The sequence below is a fragment of the Mixophyes fleayi genome, chromosome 7, assembly GCF_038048845.1.
Source record: "Mixophyes fleayi isolate aMixFle1 chromosome 7, aMixFle1.hap1, whole genome shotgun sequence".
Classification (NCBI taxonomy): domain Eukaryota; kingdom Metazoa; phylum Chordata; class Amphibia; order Anura; family Limnodynastidae; genus Mixophyes; species Mixophyes fleayi.
In genome coordinates, this window is record NC_134408.1 from 47,438,189 (window position 1) to 47,450,162 (window position 11,974).

At 41.2% G+C, this 11,974-nt stretch overlaps 1 non-coding gene across 1 annotated transcript; it reads left to right on the forward strand.

Moving 5' to 3' along the window:
• The first annotated feature begins 6,220 nt into the window (after positions 1-6,220).
• Positions 6,221-6,292, forward strand: TRNAT-CGU (transfer RNA threonine (anticodon CGU)). Its single transcript has one exon. It is a non-coding gene; the product is annotated as a tRNA-Thr (tRNA).
• The last annotated feature ends 5,682 nt before the right edge of the window (positions 6,293-11,974 follow it).

The following is an 11,974-nucleotide window of genomic DNA, read 5'->3' on the forward strand; positions in this document are numbered from 1 at the left end:
TTGGGTCTTAAATGTTCCCAGTCCCACCCCTACCACATGACACAGCAGGATGAATTAACCGCCATCGCCCCAGCTCTAGTCATAAACTATAAATTCCACAAAATGCAAATTTACAAATACCCTGTGAAATGGGATTCAGCAGAATGGAGAAGCAGAAATGGAATGTATACATTGTGGGCCTGGTTCATTAAGGAACGTAAGTCCCATTGTCTCCCATATTTTAGGTGTCATTGCTCTGCTCATGCTCAGAAACTGAGTTTATGCCAGTGAATGTAAGTGCATCCAATTCAAATTCAAACGCAAATAACACTTTGGCAGCCTACGATTTGAAGGGCGGAACAGGGGAGGGAAGGTGTGTATGCACGTAGGCAATGTACAGTAAGGGCGTACCAAGGTTGAATGCAGGCTCATCCGATTCAAGCTCTGGGCGTCTCTTAGGTACGTGTTTTTTAGCTATATCACTTGCACCAGCTACAGGGCAGGTTTAAGTGTTGATTCAAAGTTATAATGGACACGTATGCATGCCAGAACGTGTGTTTGCAATTAAGAGCAACTGCATTTTATGTATAGAAGGCACGAATAACATTCTGATAAATTATTTCATGTTAAAAATGTTTTACTAAAAAAACATTTATTAATGTTATTAATGATTTTAGTATTAGCAGTGTATTTAATATTCTTTTTGTGCGTTCTGATGGAACTTTATATTGTCCATATACCATAGTTGTCAACTCTCCCGGGAGACTCACAAATTCCAGGTAGGTCTCCCGGAATCCCGGCAGAGAAGAGAAACCTCCCACATCTGCCCACTTCCTAGTGAAGTGGGCAGAATTAGAGCAGCAATGTCGCGCTTCTTAGGGAATCGCGTCATTTAGGCCTCCGCCCCTGCTGTAAAGTGACGCATATATGCGTCATACCATCACCGGGCGGAACAAAAAATTACGCAATCCGCTAAGCCCTGCCCTCTCAGCAAAACCTGATTCACGCAAAATTTTGTAGTAACTTTGCTATTTTCTAGTTGAAATGAATAGATGCATTGGGCTTGATTCATTAAGGAAAAGAAGGCAAAAACAGGAGTAAATTTGCTCATAGACAAACCATGTTACAATGCAAGGGGTGCAAATTAGTTATTATCTAGCACGCAAGTTAAATACTGGCTGTTTTTTCATGTAGGACACAAATACTTGATAGTTTTATTTTTACACTGAAATATAAAGTTGATCTAGGACATGCCCTACTCCAACGATAACTCTGCCAACACATTTTAAATTTACCTCCCCCTCCGATGTAAGAAGGCTTTGCCAAGGTGCAAAGTTAATCCTTTTGTTTTGCTTTCCTTTCCTTAATGAAACAGGCCCATTATGTTTTGGGCTGTATCTGACGCAGAAGCAGAGGTAATACAGAAATTGCCTATTTCAACTTAAAATCCAGTCCAAGTTAGAGAACATGCATATAGTAAATGTGCAAGAGCTCATACCATCACCCTGACCACTCGTGCTTTTATCCTTTCTGGACTGTCTGGTTTCTGTGATGGAGGGGGGTGGAGAATAAGGGGAGGGAAAGGCTAGGGAGATAAGCATTGCTGGAATTTGCTGCTGCCAGCTGTCACTTCGCTACAAATCAGCTGTCAGAGCAAGGAAGAGACAGCTAAGTATCTTATAACACTGGGAGGAAGGTGTTAGGCAAATGCTGAGTGAGTTATGTCATCCAGTGATTACTTGTATTTACATCTGCCTTCACTCTACACCTTAGCAATGGCAGAAGAAAATAAAAGTTATTAATATTATTATTAACATTTATATAGCACAAGCATATTCCACATTTAGGGACAAATGCAGTAATAAAACAAGGCTGGATATTAACAAACTTACAAAGGGGTAAAAAGAACATCTAGGAAGCTTACAACGTGTAATATCAGTTAATAACTAACAGGATGGTATAATATACTCAGCATCTGCCTAACCACCAGCCTGGCAAATGAATCATTTGTGCAACAAGAAATTGCCATCCTGCTACCGTTTGGTAGAGTGGCAACTGGCAGGCAGCAATTAATAATTATACTTATAGCAACATGTTGATCAGCATAAGAGAAGTCCCTCCTGATGACACATTTGGCTGCCTGCAAGCTGGATAGTTAGTTTATGGGAGGTTCCTGGGGATAATGCTATGGTTTCCCCACCTATTATCCTGCTCTGCCAACTGGTGGGCTGGAAATTGAGGAGCTGGTCACTAGAGCGATATATACTGGACTCTGCCAAATACTGCAGTGCTGTATTCTTGGGAGATGGATATTCAGGAGATATAGCTAATGTGGACAAGGACATTACTAGAGCCCTATCAGTACATGCTAGTGGGGCCTGTTCCAAAGATAAAAATGTACCTGAAAGTACAAACTATACAAATATGACTGCATTATGAAGTTATCCAGGCAGTTATATTATTTGGAAAATAAGGAAGATAAAATAACTGTATATATAATTTAGACTAATATGCCAGGTTGCTACTTATGCAATTAGTTCCCTAATATCACCCTATTGGATACTGAATGGGGATGGATTAGATAGTGTATTGGTTATGATGGATTGTACAATTTTGCTATGAGGCCGAGACATTTCTAATTATGCCCTGGTGGGGAGCTATAGACTGATGTAATAGATCTGGTATCAGAAAAGGAGTCCAGTTGTCAGAGTGGGAGGAATCAGGAAAAATCCAAGGTCAGTGCAGGCATAAGTGGAGTGTAGTTAAACAAGACAAATTCAGTACATGGATAAAGCTGGGTTTTCGTCCAATAATCGGCTCAAACAGCCGACATACGACCACTCGTTCAAAAGTCGGGTCAGTGTGTGCAGTGACACGATGGTCGAAAGTCTGCCCAAATGGACGATTGTCGCCTCATTTGGTTGGTCGTACCTTTTAATATTTTCGATCCAATCTCGTTTCCGCTGTATAGTGTGTATAAACTTCCGACCGATCCACAACAGTGAGTACGAAATAAGTCATTGCTCATGACAACATGGCTGTAAAAAGTCACTAAAGGGACGTCCGCTCATCCCTTGTCCTAAACAAGGCTAGTGTGTATGCAGTCCATGGACCGAGCGATCGGACCATCAATCGCATGTAAAAACGCACAGCATAAAAAGTTGGTCGACATTTCTGTAGTGTGTACCCAGCTTAACTAAACAGAGACAAAGTCAAGGACTCAACTTCTCCATCAACCTTTACTGGATCAGATGCAGGATTGGAGCGTCCAGGTAATTAATTATCAGGGAAGGTTTCAAAACAGAGCGAAACACCGGATTTATCATTACGGAATCAGATAGTTTTAAGAAAAAATTCACTTGGTTTATTTATGCTGACCTCTCAAAGGGCCCAATAAGCTTTAGTCTAATTTTGAAGAGGGAATCCTTAACTTCATATTCACTGCAAACTGCCTCACATTGAATGTGGTTTTCACATCCAAATCACAGGATTTAGTATACTGCTTTTGGAGTCTAAAAACTCAAACTGTATTGAATATATAGCAGTTTACAAATCCCCAAACTGTATGGTAAGACTGGATGTAAAACAGATGGTTGTATGCCTTACACCTGTAAGAGCTCGATGCTACTCAGCACCCACACAACTAGAGATTACCAGCACAATGTTGAGTAGCACTGGGGTCTTCATGTTACCAAACCTCCGAACTGTCCCTATTGCGAGTCCCAAAGGAGCTTAACAGGAAAGTGGGAGAGTTTTAAAAAATTTGCCCATTTGTGGATGCTGTATTGGGTGGGGTAGGCGGAGTTTGGGTGGAACCTAAATGTTTGGAGCTATGTGTTACCCCTGGCTGGTGGTTACTAGGGTTAACATGTAAAATTATTGTGCAAGCACTACAAATGCCAGCAAGCACAGGGGCACAACTGCATACTTGCACAACCAACTTTATTTCTTTTAGAGCAGTGCAGGGTAGATAGTTGAAATCTACCTGCACTGGTTTAGGAATTCCCACTAATGGTGTTGGTCCAGGGACATAAATAGAAGTTTGGAGGCCCATAGCAAAATTTTGAAGTCATCCCAAAGTTTCTAAGAAAGGTCACCCTCTCCTCACTTACTCCTCATGTCTGCAGCTCCACTGCAGGCCGCTCTGCACTTTCACTCAGAGGAGAAGGGAACTCCGAGGGTCCTTCCTCTCCATTTTTTGTGCCTTAGAATGCTGGCTCTCAACTACATATTGTCATAGGCTCGATTTTATATTTGGAATAGCATCCCAAGCAACTGGGCCAAAAGCATAATTTTCCTCATTGACCTCATGGCTCTAAGATAAGACTTGAGTTCCAGCAAGTATACCCCTCTATCCATCAACCATTGCAAAGTGTTCTAAGTATTAGCCACCAGGAAAATGTCTAGCAACTTCCTGTCTTCAACAGGAAAAGAAGGTGGGGATGTGTGTGTGGTCATAAGCAGTGGTCAAAGTGGGGGTGTTATACAGTGGTATGCCAATGGGGGCTGGCTGGGCTGGAGAGAATCTGCCCCATGGTCTATCCCATAGTGGGTTTGCTTGGGCTGGGTGACTGCGCTACCTACATTTTCTTACTTTAAAATGTTCCTAATAGGCTGCTGAGCCAAGTCTTGCCTCCAGACTAAAATTTGCCTGCCAACCCATGTATGCCATACTGCCACTTCTACTGCCTTCATTATAAAACTATCAAATTCCATTCACTTACTGTAAATTCCTATTACATTTTTCATACCGCCACTTCTACATTTCTACCACTGGAGATAAGTGATATCCCACTAAAAGTAATGAACAGTAGTAAGATAGTGCCTCTGTGATGTCACTGACACCTTGCCCACTGACAGGTTGACTGGAGGTTCAGACAACAAAATGGATGATTCCACTGTGTGACAGGGTCCATTTAATATTCTGAGACCTGCCAGAGCATACTGTGTGGTCGCATACTAGATATGGGCAATTGTGTATAATAAGCTGATATTAAAGTCGGCCTATCAAGTTACCCTTCATTTTTCGGAGTCACCCAAATTTAAACCTGTCTCTTGCTCTTGTTCATTGCTAGGGGAAGTACCAAGGCTTGTATTACCAGATCGTGTTGACAGTCAGAAAGGCCCCTAGCACTATATTGGTAAATAATGCTGACTGCTGCTCGCACAGTAAATTCCTTAAGTAAATAGGAGTCCACTGTAAAAGTGTCAGTCAGCCCTGTTTAACATTTAGAACGCTGGGGGTTTTCTCTAATTGGTAGTTAAGGAAACTCTTGGCATTTCCCATAGACTTTGGTATGCATTGTGTAGTCACCAAAGATTAGGGTTTACACTGCATAGTAATTGGGGTCTTTATTGCACAGTAGCCACCAGATTGAGACCTGCATTGTGTAGTAGCCACCAGTTTAGGGTTTGCTTTATGTACTGGAATCTGTTGTATATCTGTCATCACAATGCGATCTACATTGCATAATGGCCAACAAAATGACCTCTGGAAGCATACTGGTCACTAGACTGCTCTTTATTGTATATGTTTATATAAAAGACAAACCTCCACCAGTTTTTGCCAATGTTCATTTGTGCCACAGCAAGTCTCTGTGATTTCCAAGCTATCAGTGTGGTCCATCTGTTAGGGCTATATAATAGTGGGTGTGACATGGTTAAATGTGTATGTGTCCTTTACAGTATATATATTTTTGTATTTTGTACCAGAAAACAGTTTCCCAAGTTATACGGCTCAAAATTTGTAATCCCTGAATAGTTCTACAGTATAATCTGATGATGAATCTGTCCTGCAATATAGCTGTTTAATTAAGTGTATTATTTGTAACAATAAAAGATAAAAGCAGCACTCGATCACACCAATACTTCACTCTCTGCGCGGGAAATACTATGAATGTCGTATAATTGACCATTTGACTCTATTTAAATATTCATATTACAATAATGTCGTAGTTTTAAAAAAAATAGAATTGTTGTAGCTATAGAGCACTGTAAAAGCCATGCGCTGTATGCAATGTATAACCATCTGTGACACTCGCCATAACACTTAAACATTTCACTAGACACCTCTTGAATTGTACGTATTTAAAATACATATGTTCCGAGCTGGTGGACTGAATGTAAGAACGCAGCGATCTGGTGCTGCTGTAGCAGTCAGCAGTCAGCACAGCAGCAGCGTACACAGTGTACTGAGAGCGATGTCAAATGACAAGGAGTGTTGAAAACACATCCAGACGCAGGCGCGGTGGCCAAGTGGTAAGGCGTCGGTCTCGTAAACCGAAGATCACGGGTTCGAACCCCGTCCGTGCCTACGATTAACTTTTGCTTCAAATTGTACGCCAAATTAATTAGATAACCTTCGTACAGTCACTGGCTCCTCAATCGACCTTTCTCATTTTAGTTATTTATTTGATGAGAAAACAGCAACATGAATCAGCAAATGGCAATATATATATTTTAATTATCATATTTGACTTGATAAAGAAAATATTTTACCTTACCGGAAAATTAGATAAATGTCATTTTAATGATCATAAACGTAGATGACAAAAATGTTTTAAAAGTAAAATATTTTGTTTAACACTTATACTTATTTTGCATAATACCTTTGATCAGGATGTGGCTATTGAGACAATGTACTCTATTGAATAGCAAATGCTACAAAGTATATAATTCAGTACAATAGACACAATTCTACATTTTACATTGTTATTAAAGGCCCATTCTGCAGTCAGTATGTACCATGATTCTAGTATTATTACACATACCAATTTGAACTCCACACGTGAGGATTCCAAAGATGGGCCAGTCATAACCAAACAGAATTTTAATTAATTATATATTATTTACATGACGTCCAGCATAGCAATACTATAGTATATTATTCTGCAGTATACACTACAGACAAGATTCATTATTATTGTACAACAGTGCTAATGTATTGCAAGTTTTATATGAAAAGCACACAGATTATAACTTAAAACATACTGTGACAACCAGACTGAACAAGGGAGGGCAGCAAAAGCACATTTGGTGTGACCTGATTGTAATTCTTCTTCACACACAAGTGAAAGTGTTGGCATCAGAAACATCCATAATGTTCTTCTTAAATTACTGCACCTATACTCATATATATGTGTCTGTGTGCTTTATAATATGTAATGACCCAGTGTCTTGGCTACTACTGTGTGTAATAATGATTTATCTACCCATTGTGTTATTATCTCATTAAAATGTTTACATGTTGAAGTTCTTTTCCGCTTTTTTAAGATATACAGTACCTCAGGATGTAAATAACTTTGTATTGGGGGCAGCCCTGATGAGCAGGATCAAATAAAGAAATACTACTAATTACTATATAAAAAAGGCCCATTTGAAAGTGTTTTTGAAAGAAAAAAAAAAACTTTTTTTAATTGTCATCTTTTCTTGCATGCAATATTAACAGTAATTTGTAATGTGTGTAGAACCTCAAATACTGCAAGAAAAATAAAAAAATACAGCATGACAATGCAAAAAATGTAAGATAGCTAACAAATCTAGACTATTGGTGAGAGGTTTTCCTCAATACTGATTGGCTAGGAAGTTGGAAAGTTAGAGCTCATATGGAGTTGACAGCCTGTTAACCATAGTATGTAAATTGGTTGAGCCACTGGGACACTGACATTGTTAGAGACAGCTGGTCACATTCCTGACAAATTGCTTGTCACGGGCACTAGGAGTCTTTACCCAGGGATCACCAGGTGATAAGCTTACCAGAGCAGTATAGGTGGTAATATGGTACTCTGGTAGCGGAGTGATCACGGAACAGGAGACAGCAGATGATAGAGATGCTCGGGAAAGTCTATGACTAGCAGCACTGGTAATATATATGTAGTAATACACGAGGAACTGAATGGACAAAGGACACATGAGGGTAGTCAGTGGTCTGCGGTAGCAAGTTGTACCACTGCTATAGTGAGGAGGAATGTCCAACAGAAACGAGGAGGTGATGAGAGTCAGCGGTCTGCGTTTAGCAAGTTGTACCGCTGTCTGGGTGAAGGAATGGGATCCAGGTGAAGGTATCCGGGAAGTCAGTGGTCTGCGTTAGCAAGTTGTACCACTGCTATGTGAGAGGACACTGGAACAGGTGACACTGGAAACAGGAATCAGTGGTCTGCCTCTAGCAAGTTGTACCACTGAATATATATGTGAGGAGGAGCACGGGGAGAGACTGCAATACAGAGGATACACGGGCACCTTGAACTTGATCCACAATGACATGCACAATATAGTAATGACTGAACAGCACTGCAATAATACAAAGTCATAGAAACTATCCGGGCAAAAGATAACACAGTCAATGATGGCAAAAGTCTCAGCGGATAGTAAGCTCCAGAGGAGAACAACTCAGTCCAGCAAGATATGCAATACACCAGCACAGTCAATGAGAAGTATGCATACCGTGGTTCAGGAGCAGGCTGTCAGACAGGAGTGCAGAGATACCTGAACGGCTGGAGGCCGGCAGGATGCGAAGTCCCTGGAGGGTGAAGCGGTAATCAAGTAGGTGCAGCGCACAGGTAGGTAGACCAGCAGGGGAACAAATACTCAGGAAGCAGTAGTATGTAGAACTGGACTCCTGGAGGACCCTGAAGAGTAGCGATGGTCTAGACGAGATGAAAGCAGTGAGGCGCAGATCCGATGCAGACTGGCGAGTAGAGACCAGCAGGAACACTGAGAAGCACGGAGAGCGGATCAGCTGCTGCAGACACGAGTAGAACTGAGGAGTAACAGCCAGCAGGACTCTGCAGGTACACGGAGGTAGCGGATAGCAACCAGCAGGTGCAGCCACGATGAAACACGGGAGAGTAGAGCTGAGCTGGAACTGTTGAGCACGGAGAGCAGCGGATAGGAATCAGTTGTAGCAGTCTCGAGGAAACACGGGAGAGTTGAGATGAGCTGAAGACTGTAGCACACGGAGGCAGCAGATAGGAATCAGCTAACAGTCACGATGAAACACAGGAGAGTTGAAGTGGTCTGAAGACTGTAGTGCACGGAGGCAGCGGATAGGAATCAGCTAACAGTCACGATGAAACACAAGTGAGTTGAAGTGGTCTGAAGACTGTAGTGCACGGAGGCAGCGGATAGGAATCAGCTAACAGTCACGATGAAACACAGGAGCGTTGAAGTGGTCTGGAAACCACAGGAGTAGAAGTGGTCTGGAAACCACAGTAGTAGAAGTGGTCTGGAAACCACAGGAATCAGCAGCGCTGAATACACGAGGAAACACAGGAACACCTTCAGAGGCTCATGGGGAATGAGACTCCAAGATCAGGCAACAAGGTATGGACAGCAGGTGCTTTAAATAGGGAGTGTTGCCTGATCAGCCAATTAAGTTAAAGGAACAGGTGCTGAAGGTTTTGAAAGGGCTGCGCATGCGCAGACCCTCAGGATGGTGGAAGGCCACGGTTCCTAAGCACACGGGAAGAAGCACTCACAGTCTGGTGAGTGACATTGCTATTTGTCAATAAGGAGTGCAGAAGACGAAAGTGTCAGGGACAGGCACCTCAGACAACTTGTTTAAGTGCAGGGTAGGAGGAGCCTCCTCCTAATGACACCTGCATTCAGATATGCGCCTACTGTGCTTAATGCTATATCCGGCCCTAGCAATGGCCCATACTCATTGGTGGTAAACTGCCCTGCACTGTATTCACTGGATGGTGAAAACTGCTAAATCTGGGCTAAAAAATAAGATTTGAAGGAACATATTCATAATAATCACAGTATTTAGTAAGAAAAATTAAAGGATTAAATATTATGAAATGGGTTAGTTAGAAGGTGTGCATGGTCTCTATGCGCTTAGTTCCGTTTTCAGTTACTTGAGGTGCAATCAAGCAATATGACTACTTCATATGTGTTTGGAGTTACACCAGTGATCTGGCAGCCCAGATATAATGGGATGGATGGACGGCTCTAATCCAGTTTAGAGTGGTGGCATGAGCAACCATAGATTTAATTTCTGCAACCAGGATAACCTGATCAACTAGGAAGGGGGCTCACTATTGTCATACCACTGAAGTCCTGCAGTCTACACCTAACCCCCCTCCCAGCTCTCCTAGTACAAGGTGAGCTGGAGTTAGGGCAGCAGATTGTTGGGGGAGCTAAATGCAGAATAACAGTGTAGCCAACATCTAGAAAGGTTAAGGGCAAGAGTCTAGATGAAGACCTTCACACGCTCATGCTTCCATGTGATTGTATTAATTCCCTGCAAAGAATTGACACTGAGATCGATTACTTACTGATATGTGAGCAATTGTTCCAAGGGAGCACAGGACCTGCATATGAACCTGGCGTTTATTACTAGCTAGCTCTACCTGAGCTCCTCATTGTTTAACCCAGTGACTCTCAAACTGTAAGGTGGGCCTTGCTGGTGACACTTGCCTTTGGTTTCGGTGAGCACTCTTGTCTCAATTACAGAAACATAAACCACAATTGGTGTTAATATATGTATAAACTCTTGTAACTAATATCTGTAGAAATAGTGAGTTATAGTATCATTGCTTATGATTAGTAAGTTATGATGTATTCATTAGTAAAATGGGTGTATTAAAGGGAATTATGCAACCCCCCTATAAATATTTACAGATATAGAAAGTCAGCTCTGATTTATGTGACCTCCATAACTACATGGACTACAGCCTCGTGCAGTTATATGGTCACAGAACTTCTACATAAAGTATAATATCTATATATAATTTACAGTACTGAGAGCACTATGTCATATACATATATTCATAGCTGTCAAAGGGGGCATGGTCACTCCTGCTTGATGGCTCCTCCCACTACATAGACAGACCTGGGCCTCTGTACTTTGTACCTGCTCTGACCTTCTTCTTGGAGCCGCTTAGGGCAATGGGAAAAGGAAGTGAGGGACTAAAGAGGTGAAACAGAAAAGTGTAATAGATATGGAATGAAGAAGAAAGGATGTTACAAGATATGTTTATGTATTATATATTTATATATAATATCAGCACTGGGGTCATGAGTTAAATTCCCGACCATGGCCTTATCTGTGTGGAGTTTGTATGTTCTCCCCGTGTTTGTGTGGGTTTCCTCCGGGTGCTCCGGTTTCCTCCCACACTCCAAAAACATACTAGTAGGTTAATTGGCTGCTACCAAAATTTACCCTAGTCTCTCTCTCTTAGTCTGTGTGTGTGTGTATGTTAGGGAATTTAGACTGTAAGCCCCAGTGGGAGCAGGGACTGATGTGAATGAGTTCACTGTACAGCGCTGTGGAATCAGTGGTGCTATATAAATAAATGGTGATGATGATGATGATAGTATTATATTATTTACAGCACATGATCATCATCAGTAGTAGTAGTGGTAATAGTAGTATTTTGAGCCTATGCATTATTTTACATAAGCTCACAATTTCAATGCATCCAGTTATTAAAATATATCAATAACAATTTATTTTTACACTGTCATATGAGTGGTGTTTGCACACAGACAGGGAATAAAAATATTTTTATAGGGAAGCTTTACTGGTGGGGCCTTTTGGGATGCCCCATAAAAGAGTGAAAGCATATGGCTTAACCAGAAGTATTGTACAGGCCTGTTTCTTGGTTTGGGTCACACAGCAAAATCTAATAATGACAACAGCATTTGTTTTTATTATTCATATTCACAGTTAAAATTATACCCCAACTTCCCATTCCTTACACAAATCCCAGATCTGAAGTGTCATAACTTGTACAATCGCTTTGCTACATAGCTCAAGATGTTTCTTAGCAATATCACTAGACATTTTCCAAAGCTCTTCAAACAATCACAGGTAAAATAAGAAATGCATGTAAATCTATTAGGGCTGGAACACAATGTATTTAAGTTACAAAATCTGTTACAAAGTGTACAATTCTGAAAACAGAGTTGTCCATAATGTTACCTCTTTATACACATGTTTGTGCAATATGCTGTACTCTGAAAATAACTAAATAACAATTATACAATTAAA